General features: G+C 39.3%; 1 protein-coding gene across 1 annotated transcript in view; it reads right to left on the minus strand.

Moving 5' to 3' along the window:
- The window catches only part of LOC137237912 (caspase-3-like), a 69,133-nt gene that overhangs the window by 6,707 nt on the left and 46,078 nt on the right, over positions 1 to 16,348 (minus strand). The window lies entirely within an intron of this gene.

The raw sequence follows: 16,348 nt of genomic DNA on the forward strand, positions 1-16,348 counted from the left end.
TGTGGTCGCTAGAGGCTCAGCTGCTAAAGAAACAGGATTTGAAAAATCTGTTTTGTTTAGTTATTAATACTATCCTACATTTCTTTCCTGTCGTGTTTCCGTAATTTTCCACGTCCCTGATCATCTTCCTATCCCTTTACTTCTCCGGTATCTCTACTATATCCCCCCTCTTTTATCTCTCCTGTCCCCGTTCCGCTCCTTTCAACCTCTACCTATTCATATTCCGATGTTTCTCGCTTTCTTAATCTGGCCATCGAACCATCAATTTGACTTTTTTTAAAAAGTTGTTTCCTTCTGCACTTCACGAAGAAGAGCATCCTATATATCAATACAGGCTAAGGTATTAGGTATTTACGTATCTACCAAACAGTCCTATCAAAAATACAGTTTTTTAGAATATAACGGCTCCTGTTGCACTTCCTTCAAAGAGAAGTGTCCCTAATATTAACTTTGCCATAAAGCGTCCGATGTACCAAAATGCACCTCAAATAAGATTTTTTTTAAGTTGATCCTTGGCCCATTTCCGCGAAAGAAAGGTTTCCCAAATGATAATCTATTCGAAAGAATACTTAATGCCCATCAACATCCTTGAAGTGCAAGCAATATGCTGACGAAGTTGGGAGCACAAAGGAAGCTTAGGGGTTCCTCATTTGCTTTTCCTAGCTCAGTCTATTTGTTTCATTATCAATAAATCGATAAATTTACGACAGAATTTCGATAAGTTTTTGATAGCTTATTTCTTTTTGGTAACATGTCGATAACTTTTCGATATCTCACCTATAATTTGTCGATAAGACGTCAGTAGGTCATGGAAACAATTGGTATCGTTAACAAATATAAAGCACTTCCATAGCAACCCGATAACTTGACCACACCTCGCCGATAACATATCTATACCAAACGGATAACAAACTGTTACTGCTTCGCTAACAAGCTGGAAACACGTCGTCCGGCTTCAGTTCCAGCTTTGCCTCCTCTCTTTTTTCATTCAATTTCCTTCCTTATCTTTCCTTTACTTTCATTTCCTTCCCCTTCTCTGCTTTCACTCTCTTTCTTTCGTTGCTTTTTCTTATACTTTGGATGTCCCCACACCGTGGGTTGGTTGAACGTATATTATGTTCAAGTCATGCACTAGCTAGATTATGGCTCAAGCTTTAGCAGAGGATAGAGACATTTTATAACTTAAATCATCTTTGCTGATAGAGGCTTACAGTTTATTCACATTATTAAGATCTAATAGCAATAGGTTACCAGTGACCAGGGAAAAGCAACTGGTACGATCAAGAATGCAGTGTTGCAACCGATAGCATAGACGCTGCCTACAGGGCTACGTTAAAGCGAGCGTAGCAGTGTGTAAACGCTACCGCGAGTTGAAGAGGGCAGAGGCAGAAACGCGTGAGTGCGAGGAGCTTGAGCTGATAGCCACCAGGAATAACGCTCGCAAAATTTTATCAAAAAAGTCAGCGACAGACGGAAGGTTTTAAGTCCGGGCCAGGAGTATGCCGAAACGGCTGCCTTGTAACCGATGCTCAGAGAGTACTTAGATTATGGAGGAAGCCTAAAGGGAGACAGCGATGCACCGTACAGGGATGATGAACCCGATCCCGCAACCGATGATGTGGAATTAATGTCCCCCATGTGATTATGACGAAGTCATAATAGCAATTATCAGATTAAAAAATAGGAAGCCCGCGTACGGTGGCGAGGAGTTGCTATGGCGCATGCATCAGCTTTTTTGCAAAATATGGTAGAACGGGGGCATGCCCGACCATTAGAATCTCAGTGTTTTTTGTCCAGTCCACACCTAAGGTCCAGTCAAATGTATTGTGCGCAATATTTAAGCCCACCGCGAATCGTCTGATTGGACCTAATCAGTGCGGCTTCAGACCTGGTAAATCCACTATCGGCTTTGACAGTATGAAAAGGAGCTGCTCTTAAGCCTCTATGTCTGAATTTGGTTTCCTCGCAAAACTTATACTGCTGGACAAAATGACGTTGAACAACAATATGAGTTTTGCCAGAATTGGGAAGGACCTCTCTGAGCCGTACGAAATAAAATAAGGTTTCAGACAGAGTGACCATCTATCGTGCGATTTCTTTAGCTTGATTAAAGAGAAAATTATACTAGCTTTAGAACTTAACTGCTCTGGTTAATTGGTGCAATTACTGGCGTATACTGATGACATTGATTTCAACGGTCTGAGTACCCGCGCCGTAAGTTCTGCTTACTCCAGGTGAATGAAGGCAAAATCCAAAGATTGATTGAAGAGTAAAGATGTTGCAGGGACGAAAAATAGTGTGAAGCAAGCTTCACAAAACCTCTAGTAGGTCACATTCACCACTTACCACAGCATAATTTGTTAACTACCACTGTCTGTATTTGTTATTTAATAATAATGTGTTCAGAATTTTAACTTTTACTCTCTAAAACTCCAATCAGTGTATTTCTGTGCTTAAATTATGTTAAAAATTGTGTTAAAGTTTTTGGTGTGGTGGAAGTGACCTACTAGAATTTTGTTACGCTCCGCTGCTTTCCACCGAAGTTTGCGCCCGCAACATCTTTACTCTTCGATCAATCTTTGACAAAACGAAGTACCTGCTATCATCGTGCAAAGAGTCAGCGCGTTCTCGCCTAGGCAACCACGCTACTGTTGACAGCCATAATTTCGAAACAGTAAAGTACTTCGTTTATTTGGGGACCAGCATTAACACACACAACAACATCAGCTCTGAAATATACAGAAGAATCAATCTTGCCAATAAATGCTACTTTGGACTAGGTAGGCAATTGAAAAGCGAAGTCCTCTCGCGGCAAACGAAAATAATGCTCTTCAAGTCACTTATCGTATCCTTCCTGCTCTACGGTGCATAAGCATGGACCATGAGAACATAAAATGCAGCGGCTCTGGTAGTGTTCGAGATAGATATTCTTCGAAAGATTTAAGGACCTCTACGAGTTGGCGATGGCGACTACTGAAGAGGATTTAGATTTAATTATGAGCTGTAAGAGCAGACATTACCATAGTCCAGTGAATTAAAACACAGCGGCTGCGTTGGCTAGCCCATGTTATGCGAATGAAAGATGACGCTTCGGATGTGAGCGTTTTTTTAACCGGAACCCACCTATGGAAGCTGAGGAAGAGAGCGTCCCTCACTCTGCTGGAAAAGGATTTAAACTCCCTTGGTGTGACCAATTGGCAGAGCGAAGAAGCGACTGGCGTGTCTTGTTGAACGGCCGTAACGGTTTAAACGCTTAAGCGTAAGTAAGTTAGTAATATCACTTGGGTACCCTGCAAAAATCGCGAGTACTACATGCATGCACGTTTGGAGTACTCGCTATGGACCAAGCGAGTCCTCCAAAATTAACCACAATTCATACAAAAAATATGGTCCAATTAACATTGCGATGTCCTAGGACTGGACCATATACTCCAGCATCGCATTACATCAGAGAAATCCATGGAGTACCCACAGTCTAATAAACATCGTGTAGTGATTACAATCGTTAAAAACGAGCAATGATCGGCTTACAATATGTTCGTGTAGAAACATGAGATGGTCCATTGCTGCACTACAGTGGAGTAATGGTAAGTACTCCAGTGGACCACATGATCCAACGATTTTTGCAGGGTATTTGGAGTCCTTAAGAACCAATTAATTCAACCTAACCTTGAGTATCTTAAAAGTGATTCCGCTAACGTGCAGCATCAACTTTTCATTCAAATCCTTTGTGAACACTAATATTTCTTTGTATGTATTTGTTTCAAGATATCACGAAAATAGCATCCATGCACCCTTCTAAACTTTCGCTGATTAGCTCTCTTTAAAGGAAATTCACTTTTCACGCTCGCATAAAAAATTATTGACTTCCATCATAAAATCAGACAAGTTCGTCAATTTCATTTCGACACCATTATTAGCTGTCTAACATATTTTTGTAAATTTATTATGTCACGCCCAATGACGGAAACCAATTGGAAAATACCATAAAATATTTTCTATATGGACCACCCCAAAGCTGCAGAGTAGTCAACCATTTGAAATTTTCATGTTTATGTTGGCTTAACGCGCGAACGGAAGGGGGTTGTGAATTTCGGAAATTGTTAATATTATTGCAGACATTTTGAGGAAATTTGTAAAATTTATAAACTGCCAATAAAAATCTAATTAGCAAATAAAAAGCAAATGTAATCGTAGTCAAGTAACAATGTGATAACCACAAGATGAAGAAGTGTCAGTTGTTCGAAAATTTGAATGCTGTGTATGATTTGTGTGTATGTTTTTATCGAATGCGCGCGCAACGGAAACCGGAAATGACAGCACGAGCAATACGAATTTTGAAGTGACTGCTTCCTCAATAAACGTGAAGGGATTTTTGAAATATGATTTTGGCGAATGAAAATGAAAGTCAGATTATGGTAATAAACAGTGGAGCAACAGAAATTAAATGCAGTGCATGTGTCATTGTAGAATAAATAATAACTAAAAAAACACGCTTTTATAGCTAATCGAACTAAAAAATAGAAAATAATTTTCAATTAAAAAGAGTTTATATAACAGTAGTAGAAGATCAAACAATCATTTATAGTTAATCACCTCAAAATAAAATTATAATAAAATTTAAGTTATTAACAGAATAATTTAATTCACAGTAAAAAGCGTGGGGTGCTTGATATTGAATGTTACAATCATTCTCTTGGCAACTATCTGAGAGGAAAATATGAAATGTAGTCAAATGCACCCCACGCTTTTTACTGTGAATTAAATTATTCTGTTAATAACTTAAATTTTATTATAATTTTATTTTGAGGTGATTAACTATAAATGATTGTTTGATCTTCTACTACTGTTATATAAACTCTTTTTAATTTAAAATTATTTTCTATTTTTTAGTTCGATTAGCTATAAAAGCGTGTTTTTTTAGTTCAAGTAATTTTAAAAGTTTTAGTCGAGAGTGATGAAACTTCGAAACGCCAGCGGTCCATGAATGAACCCAACCCCACGGCACCGAAAAGGGCCAAGACGCAGGGGGCCTGGGCGCGGTCTTTCGCCGAAATTACCAAGGGTCGGCAGATCATTGGCATTATAGACGAGAGCAGAGAAGATGGCAGGATCCCGAAACAACAGTGGAAGTGGATCGAGGCCGCGCTCGCTACGGTGGCCGTTAAGATTAAGAAAGACAACCCTGGTCCACCGCCATCTTACACTGATGCACGGTGGTTCCAGGGCAATGTCAAGCTAATTGCCTGTGACGACGCCAGGTCGGTAAAGCTCTATAGGGCCGCCGTCACGCTGATAGGGGTGGTATATCCGGGCGCGAGCCTCAAGGTTGTGGAGGCGCGTGATATCCCCTCACGACCGAGGGCTAGAACCTGGGTTCCCGTGACGCCAACGGACCCAGCTGACATTCTGGAGCTGCTCCAGGAGTACAACCCGCCACAGGTTTGGAAGTAAACCCGGATAAAACAGAGCTTGTCCTCTTTACGAGGAGGTACAAAGTACCAAATCTTACACCGCCAAGCATTGGGGGTACGTTTTTAGCGTTTAGCGATCAAGTCAAGTATTTAGGAGTCATTCTGGATAGGAAGCTATTATGGAGTGACCATGTAGTGGAGTGATCCAAGAAGGCAGCAGCAGAGCTGTTCACCTGAAAGAGGACAATTGGCACCTCTTGGGAATTCTCCCCTAAGTTGACCTACTGAACCTACAGCCATTGTTCGCCCGATTCTTCTTTATGGTGCCGTGGTCTGGTGGCCTGCACTAGCTAAAAGTACCTATCTTAAAATCCTCAAAAAGGTGCAACGGAGTTCGGAGCTCTGCATTACCGGGGCTTTCGGCTCCACTCCAGATTCCGTTACATACATACATGTATACATAGATACATAGATAGATACAGGCCAAGCTAATAAAAGCGTGTTAAAAAGGGCTCCAGTATGCTCTTTCGTAGATGTGCCATGCATCCCCTTCTATCATTAACAAAGGAATGCGTTCTTCGCATTATGTGCAAGGTTTCAAATCTATGGCCATTTGGGGTGGTCATAAGTTCAATTGACCTTATGTCCGTTAACCTTATGTCACCCCACCATCACATTATTGCATTTTCATTGAGCCTTGATACGTGTGCAAAGTTTCAATCAAACCTATGGCCATTCAAAGTGGTAATAAGGCCAATTGACCTTATGTCACCGCACCATCATATTAATGAATTGTCATCGAGCTTTGATACGTTTGCAAAGTTTCAATCAAACTTATGGCCATTCAAAGTGGTAATAAGGCCAATTGACCTTATGGCCTTTGACCCTATGTCACCACCACATTAATACACTGTCATCGAGCCTTGATACATGTGCAAAGTTGCAAAGTTTCAATCAAACTTATGGCCATTCAAAGTGGTAATAAGGCCAATTGACCTTATGTCACCGCATCATCACATTAATGAATTGTCATCGAGCCGTGATACGTTTGCAAAGTTTCAATCAAACTTATGGCCATTCAAAGTGGTAATAAGGCCAATTGACCTTACGGCCGTTGACCTTATGTCACCGCACCATCGCATTAATGTATTGTCATCGAGCCTTGATACGTGTCACAACAACAGCAAAGTAAGCAACCACACATAAGTATATGTGGTGTAGTGAAGTGTTTCTACTGCCTAACGACTAATACTTCTGCCTGGAAAACACAACAGTGATCTAGTAACTGAAAGGATCTGTTTATTTGATTTGTGTGATCCTGCTCTCCCTTAGCATCTTCTATCAAGCGTGCAGATATGGAGGTGGGGGTGTTCAGCGAGGCGGCCAGAGCTAACGTGAGTCCTAACAGTTCTCATTGCAGATAAGTACCTGTCCTAGCGAGCAGTTATTGTATCCCCAGCGGGTTAGAGGGTCAGAATATACCCGCGGAAGGTATGCCTGTCGTAAGACGCGACTAAAATACCAGATTCAAGGGGCTGTGTAGCGCAACCATCTCAGATTGCCAGCGCAATATATAGCTTCTCCAAACTCAATTGTCAACCCCACCTATCCGCAGCGAATCCTGTTTCACTAACAGACGAGACTCTGGCGACCCCAAGCTCGTCATGGAACTTGGGGGTGGGGAGGGAAGGATGGCCTGAGGTTTTAATTTGGCCATATAAATTGTTCCCGAGATGGTCGGGCTAGCACCATAATGGTGCTGTGTTACCGGAGCGTACCGGATCTGTATCCGGCAAAGGACCATCACATCGATAACACTCCCCAAAGCTTTCGGGGAGAAACCTTATCACTACAACAACAACAACAAGCACTTATTGTAGACTACCCCTGGAAGATCCGCAAGTGTTACCAGGCAAAGCATCAGCCCCTGCGCCACCAGCGACATTCCCGCCCCTTCGTCTGCACTGCTGGCACGCACTCCGTTGCCTTACTACCATTATTGGTCGCCGTCGCTGCTGGCCACCATCTTACTGCTTCGCTTCCATTGCGACCGCCGGTCACGTTCAAACTAACTCCCTGTAGGAGCAATCTTTGACAATGTCAGTTCACAGCTACTCCGTCCGTGGCGTATTACTAGCCCGTGTAGCCTCGGTCCCTCAATCTTTTGGCACCGAAAGCTATTGCCCTCCCTCGTACTTAGCACATAGATACTTTGTTTTGTTCGGTGTTTGGGACCTATACTTGACCCTGGATTGAATGAGTAATACCTCAGCTTTTGAAAAAACTCCGTGATACCTTGCTATATAGATAGATTCAAGGTTTCTCTTTCAGAGTCATACCTCCTAGCTTAATCCTTGTCAAATTCGGGACCGTATGACTCTGCATACGATGCAAGTCTGACGGGTTCCTCGCCCAACCGTTTGAGCAGTTGGTCAATAACCAGTGTCCGCAGCAGATGTGAATAAACTTCGTTTTGAGTCTTACCCCTATGCTATAATTTCGCGGCCTCGTGGAGCTTCGATTGCGAAGTAATCTTCTTGCAAATTTAGTGTTCTTACTATCGCATATAAGCTCCTGTCAAGGTATTGTGTAAAAGATTAAAGCTGATCTTAAACCGGGTGATTGGATTGGATATTATAAGTGCGGACTAAGACCTGTTTAATCCACCATTGTTCAGATTTTCACTTTGCGCAAAATATCGGGAAAAAATCCGCCAAAATCAATTGACGCACATCACATCTTCGTCGATTATTAAACCGTCTTTGACAGCACGAAAAGGAGCTGCCTATAAGCCGATATAAATTTTGTTTCCCTCAAAACTTCTACGGCTATGCAATACGCCGTTGAGTAAAATCATCAGCTCAGTCAGAATTAGGAAGGATTTCTCCGAGCCATTCGGAACGAAACGAGGTTTCAGACAGGGTGATTCACTATGGATGATGGAGAAAAAAATAGTCGTGCAGAACTTAACCCCTCTGGAACAATATTCTAAAAAAGCGTGCAATTACTGGCGTATACTGACAACATTGATAGCATCAGCCTTCGCACCATCCGCGCTGTAAGTTCTGCTTACTCCAAACTGGAAAGAGAAGCAGAAAAAATCTGTGTGAATGAGGACAAAGCGTAAAGGCCGTGACACAATGACATTTTTCATAAAGATGCGCTTAACACAAGCTTATGCATTCCAATAACATTGCCACAATCAACCAAGATGTTGCGTTTGTAAATATGAAAGAACTTCAGACCTGGCAATTGAAGTTTATTTCGCGTTGCCCATTCACATAAAAAATTTCGCAAAGCACTGGTATAAAAATTATCCCCTTACAACAAAGATACCTGCTAGCATATCGTATTCATTTGTTATATTACAGTTTTTACCTGCGAAAAATGTTAGAAAATTTACCAACCAGTGGGAAAAATAATTTCACTTGCAAAGTGTGTCAACACCCTTAACCAAAACAAATGTCACATTCTTCTTCTTATGCTTTGCTTGTAACAAAATTTTGGAGATGGCTACTTTTCAATATAAGATGGCGCCAGTGCCGCTCATTCTACCGTTCTCCATAAAAATGCGTGAAATGCATAAGCTTGTGTTAAACTCATCTATATGAAAAAGTGCTTATGTGCCGGGGTTTTAAATGCGTATCATGGATGTTGTCAGTCTTTTTCACACGAAAACGTTTAGAAACGTCTACGCACACACGTCTACGCGTGTCTATGGACTTCCGCTTTAAGTAAGAAACATGCAGGAACCAATAGCCTCCATATTGCAAATAATTGTTTTGTGTCAATGAAAACAAATAAAGAACAAGTAAGGACGGGACTGTCTACGGCTGTGCCGAAGACTTCATACCTTTCATGAATGGGGCTGAACAATAATCTTATCCCATTCGTAATATCGAAATAATCGGCTTAATAAGATATGAAATATATAGTAAACAGATGTACATACCTAAGCAATTTTTAAGATAAATATAAACTAAACTATATTGACAAAGTGAGATATATGTATACTATATATACCACCGATCGCTATGATTTTTTCAGACAACAATATATGCTATATACGTAAGCATTTGCTCAAACTTGAAGCTTCTAGCTGTTAAAATGGGGCAGAAATTGCGCAAAGTTTCTTATCTGAACAATCGGTTATATGAGATATATACTATGTATACCACCGATCTCAATGATTTTTTCAGACATCAATATATGCTATACACGTAAGCATTTGGTGAAATTTGAAGCTTCTAGCTGTTAAAATGTGGCTGAAATTGCAAAAGAAATATATATACTATATATACCATCATATATATATTATATATATCACCGATCTCTATGATTTTTGGCACTGCAATATATACTATATACGTAAAGAATCGGTGAAATTTGAAGCTTATAGCTGTTAAAATGGGGTGGAAATTGCGAAAAGTTTCTTATCTGAACAATCGGTTATATGAGATATATACTATGTATACCACCGATCTCTATGATTTTTTCAGACAACAATATATGCTATATACGTAAGCACTCGGTGAAATTTGAAGCTTCTAGCTGTTAAAATGGGGCTAAAATTGTGAAAATATATATATATGCTATATATATATACTATATATATACCATCATATATATACTATATATACCACCGATCTTTATGATTTTTTCAGACAACAATATATGCTATAAACGTAAGCATTCGTTGAAATTTGAAGCCTCTAGCTCTTAAAATAGGGCAGTAATTACGAAAAGTTTCTTATCTGAACAATCGGTTGTGGGGGATATATACTATACATACGACCGATCTCATCAATTTTTTCAGGCTACAATATGTGCAATATACGAAACTATATGGTGAAGGTTGAAGCTTAAATCTGTTAAATTGAGTAAGATATGACAAAAATCCTCTTTTTCTGAAAAATCGGTTGTATGCAGGATATATGCTATAGTGGTCCGATCCGGCCGGTTCCGACAAATGTCTAATCGGACACCCAAATACACCCGCTCACCAAATTTTATCAAGATATCTCAAAAATTGAGGGACTAGTTTGCATACAAACAGACAGACAGACAGACGGACATGGCTAAATCAACTCAGCTCTTCATCCTGATTATTTCGGTATACTTAATGGTGGGTCTATTTTCCTTTAAGGACTTACAATTTTGGGTTTCGTGACGAAATTAATATACCATTTCATTTTCATGAAATGTATAAAAACTAAATACACAAATTTCCACTATTCTTTTGAAACTAACGACCATTAATTACTAGGCGCTCAAAAATTCACACTACATGATGCCAAGAAAAGTGTACTCCAAATAATACGCTCTCGCGCTCACACATAACGAATCGGTACACGAACACAACCGCCACCAACAAGTTCGGCTGCAATGGCCAGCCAAATGCAACATTTCCAATCAGTCCAAGAATTAATGTGGTGAAGGTTGGAAGTAATTTTTTGACGGTTACGGACTGTGGCGCAACAAAGCATTAAATTACTCGAATAATAAAGTGCAGCAAACGTGTGTTAAGCTGAAAGCAGCAACAGTGTTGATTGTTTACGCATCAAAGCTATTAATAAGTTAAATTATCTATCTATTAAAATTAAAGTTAAATTATCTATCTATTTACATATGTGCGAAAAATACATAAATCTTCATTATATAGGAGTAATATGTTTGTGTATGCAAGTGCGTGTATTAAATAAAAATTCCAAAAAAGAAATAAAGATAAAAAAATTATGGGCATTGAAACAAAAATGTGAGTGCAAAACAAAGAGGTGCTGTTTATAAAGTTTATTGTGAGAGCCGCATAAATAATAAAAATAAAAAAAATATTTTAAATGAAGTAAAAATTCCAAAATTGTAAAAAAAAAATTTAATTGCATAAAGTGAATCGAAAATGCCAATAACGTGACAACAACTGCGAAAGCGAAAAAAAAAATAAATGTTCAAATACAAAGGTAGAGTGGATTACAAGTCAAATAAAAACAACAACAAAAGTGAAAATAGTAGGCGAAACACCAACAATTGAAGTGGGGCGCTACAGAATATAAAGTAAGAATACGCTTACAACAAAAATAAATAACAAATAGTACAAACAATTCCAGCAGATGGTTGGCAAGGCGAATACAAATACCTAATCTATAGTCAAGGAGGAGTACATGTGCGTTTGAATGGAAGTATGTATTCACGTTTGTGCTTGAAAGGACTTTGTATGGATTGTGCATATAAACGAGCTAACGAAGAGATCGACATTCACATTAACGCTATAACGGCATAACGCGAAATGAATGTGAATGTACGAGTGAGCTTTATTTTATTGTACTACTGAAAATTGGGTGGAGGTGCATGCGTTTGCGAGTGTGTGTGTGTTTGTGTGTGTGAGTGTGCAAGGCCTCTGTTTGTGGGTGTTTTTGCAATGCGAGTGTAAGACAGCGTGTCTCCGACATTTGCCAAAAGTATGAATCGCGCAAAGACAATTCACTTTTCCGCTCACAAAATGTCACTACATAACTGTGTACATATGTACATATGTATGTATGTATGTATGTATATATTTCTGCTCTGGAAGGTTGATTTTTTAACAAAATCATATTGAACTTAGGCCCGGTTCTTTTTAAACTAGAGATAAAGTTTACTGGTGCTGGGTCAAACATGTTGGTCGTAGCAAAGTTAAGCCTAAATTAATTTTAAATAAAGTTTAAACTCGTAAGGAAAACCAAGGTTAACTTAATGAACTCTTTACATATGTACTTACTTAATTGGCGCTTAACTACTTAAACGATTTAACTAGAAGGCGCGCCAGTCGCTTCTTTGTTGGGTTAACTGGCACTAATTTACCATACCAAGAGAATTTTTAAGTCATTTTCCACCTGGTACTTCTAGCGAAGTGTGGGCCACCCTCTTTCTCTGCTTCCATATACGGGTTCCAATAAGAATACACGATAGCCTTCGCAGAGATTTGCGTCATGTTCCTTTTAATTTTTCCCAAAAATTGGTGACAGGACCTACTTGCTTTATGCCGACTTCAAAAGGCACCTGCAAGGCAAGAAATACACTCGCAGTGCTTGCCAAATTACGGCCGAGGGGCGATCCGGCTTAGAAAAACTTTTTTGTAATTGAAAAAACTTGTTTCTAAATTGTTTTGATGGTTTTACTTACTTAATTAATTGGCGCTTAACTGTTTAAACGGCTATGGCTGTTCAAAAAAGCGCACAAATCACTTATTCGCTCTGCCAACTGGCACCAATTGGTCACTCCAAGGGAGTCTAATCATTTTCCATCTGGTCTTTTCAGCGGAGTACACTCAGAGAAAAACGTCGTTCTAAAATCCAGCACCACCGGACTCAATTCAAGCTTTTCATGTTCTTACTTTTTTGTTCTTGAAAAACGAACGACCTGTTCTTAAAACAACAACCTTGTTCTTGAACTGACACCATTTTCTTGAAAACAGAACGGCTGGTCTTAAAATATGAACAAATGTTTTATTAATGAGAACGATGTTCTTAAATTAAGCCCAAGAAAAAAAAAACGGTACAATTCGTGCGCACTATAATGTTAAATACAACATTTGGCACCACCTATCAAGCAGTTGTAGTGGCCCAGCGGCAATGATGTTCATCTTGCGATCGTGTGGCGCAAGTTCGATCCCCGTCAAACCCTGATTTTTTAAAACAATTTTTTTATGTTCTATTTTTTTTAACTCTTAATTTTGTTTAGTTCCATTCACATATGCACAGGTAATTCTCAAACTTGTTATGAAATGTTTTAAGTATATATGCAGATTAGGTTTTCAAATAAAAATAATTTCTCAATAAGAGAAATGTATGAGAAAATGCTTATTATGCATTTTTTCTTAAACTTTTGAATTTAAATAACAATTTTTTTGTTATAAATATTTTTTATTTATGACAAAAAAATTATTATTAATAAAAAATAAATAAATATATTTAAAAAAAATACTTTCCCCTCCCACCAAAGATCAAGCACGAACCGTTCTTAAAATGAGACCGAAAATGTTAAATCGAACCCAAATCGTTCTCGAAGCGTGAGAACGAAAAATCCTAAATCAAGCCCAAGTAGTGCTTGAAATGAGCACAGAAGTTTCACACATCAATACCAAACTGGTCAGAGAATACGAACGGTGTGCTTGGAAAAACTGTTCTTAAAATAAGCTCGTCGGTCACGAGTTAAGAAAAAACGTACTTAACAGACTTTTGTCAACGAATGTTCTTAATTTTGAACTTGTTTCGTTCGTTTTAGAACGATTTTTTCTCTGAGTGTAGGAGCTGCCCTCTTGCTCTGCTTCCATTGGCGGGTTTCGATAGAACCCCTTTCTTAGCCGGAGCGTTGTCTTTCATTCGCATAACATGACCTAGCCAGTGTAGCCGCTGCGTTTTAATTCGCTGGACTATGTTGATGTCTGCATCAAGCTCAATATTAAATCTTCTTCGGTACTCACCATCGCCAACGCGTAGAATCTTTCGAAGATCTTTTCTCTGGAACACTCCCAGACCCGCATATAGCAGGACGTGTACGACAGTGAATTGTAGAGCATGATTTTCATTTACCGAGAGAGGACTTTACTTTTCAATTGCCTACCTAGTGCAATGTACATTTATTGGCAAGAGTGATTCTTCGCTGGATTTCAGAGCCGATGTTGTTGTTAGTGATGAATCCAATTCTCCTCTCCGGTTTGTTGACCTAATTCTACGAAGTAGACTTTGCGAGCTTCGTGGCAAGCGGGTAAATTTAACTATAGTCGTCGGATCTTTCAGTAACACCTACTTTCGCTTTAATGTCGTACTGATTGCATATCGGTTGGACTTTTTAACAAATCCATTGCAGAATTGGTCATCTAGTAAGCTGAGTAAGCTTTCGAGGTCCAAAGATTTTCAGCATTAAAGTCAAGGTCTTCAAACTGTATGGAGTTTTATGATACGGAATTGTATTTCACTGTCCAGCATAGAAAGGCGAGTGTAAATCGGCATCGGTTTGTAGGCCTAAACACACGTCAAACTCCATTTTTATGCGCGTTCTCCTTGAAACCATTATATATAGTAAATTCTTGACCCGCCATGCCACCCCCTAGATCCACCAGGAGTTCGATGTCGCCAGAGCCTCCGCTGTTAATAACACAGGATTCGCCATGGGTAAGTGAGGTTCACAATTAGGTTGGGGAAGCTATATATTGCGTTGGCAACCTCTTGAGAGAGTTGCGCTACACAACCCCTTTAATCAATTTGGTATTTTAGTCGCCTCTTACGACAGGCATACATACCGCGGATATATTCTAGGCCCCATAACCCGCTGGGTGTCTGTGTGATGGTCGCCATGTGTGCTGCTTCGCGAAGCGATATGGATAGAAAAGGAGCGTCACTCCGACGGTGACGCATACCAACAAGCTTCCTCTGCGAAAGCTATCAGAAGGAGGAGGAAGAGGGGTGTCAATGCCCAGTACCTCAAAAAAAGCTACTCAGATTTCTAGTGCACGGTTTTTCGACAGTCTGGAAAAGGTTTGAAAGATTGATCTTTCGGTGCCATTTAAGTTCGTCAGAGGAAGCAAGTAATTCCTAGGTAAGGTCCCATGCACGCCCTCCTAACCTAACTAACCCAACCAATAACAATAGTAATACAAATTCACTCATTAGTCTAACTTCACCATTATTCCCTTACAACACTTTGAACTCTAACTGATTTCTGTAATTCGCTTTTACGTTACCTTTTATAGGCGCACAGTTTTGTAGTTGTTTCCGTAATTAGAAGTCATTTCAGCTCTCTCGAACTTCCAATCAGGTATCTATCATTGTGAATCAAGCTAAGTGTGATATGTTATCTGTCAACTGCCTGACAGGATGTTCAATATGGCTACTTTTTAGCGTTTTGACAGGGTGTTCAATATGGCGGCGCATAGGGCCGGCTATCTTCAGCGGGTGATAGAAAGAGATACAGAATGAGACAGCGATAGTCAATTACAAATCAGGTGATCCAATCACTTTGGAATTTTGACATCTATGCAGAATATATCACACTTAGTTTGATTCACAATGGTATCTATCATTCATTTCTGTTTACTTTATTCGTTATTGCTATTGTTATATCGCTCTTTTGCTGCTAGTTGAAATGACATAGTGATGGGAGAAACTTGATTAAATTCGCTAAAATATATAACAAAGGCCACCTAGGATTAACCGATCATTTTGGATTGATTTTCAAACTGTTTATGCCTTTCTTTTGAGCTTAAGTGAAAATATCAAAGCATATAAGCGCATTTGGTTCAAATTTGAAACAAGGTATATCGCAACGGGAAGAGTTTTTATATACTTACCTACATACATTTTTATCGTTTGTAAACAAAGTTTAATTATCTTCAGAGAGTCAGAGCAGTAAATACAAGCCATTGAAAAATCCTGACTATGAATGAGCTGGTTATTGTTGTAGGCGTAAGATTATGACCACACAAATAATGATTTCAATTTTATTGCACTCATTTTTATTATTCATGAAAAATTTATTTCTGTGCAAATACATTCCTAAAAGCTTTTATTCGCAAATCAACAAAAACACTCATGCAGACAAGCATATTTGCACACATTGGCTACACAATTAATAGAGAAATTAATATGCTTAGATTATAAGCCTGAAGAGTCGTAAAATGCGAGAGCTTAAACTATCAAAATACTGAAGAAAAGTAATTCATTTGCTGGCAGCCTTTTCTGAACTTTCCTTGCGCTTCGCTGCGTGACGGAGTGATTGACTCACTGACTGACTTATTGAGTGAGTGCGTCAGTTTTTCGAATGCTGCAGCCGTCCGGGTCGGTCGTCAAGTTTTGAATGCTACACCACTACATTTCAAAGCAGCATGTTCTAACTACACGTACAACAATAAAAACTGCCCAAAAAACCACTGCACTCATTCCACTCCCACTTATGAACAC

This window comes from Eurosta solidaginis, chromosome 1, assembly GCF_040869045.1.
Source record: "Eurosta solidaginis isolate ZX-2024a chromosome 1, ASM4086904v1, whole genome shotgun sequence".
Lineage (NCBI taxonomy): Eukaryota > Metazoa > Arthropoda > Insecta > Diptera > Tephritidae > Eurosta > Eurosta solidaginis.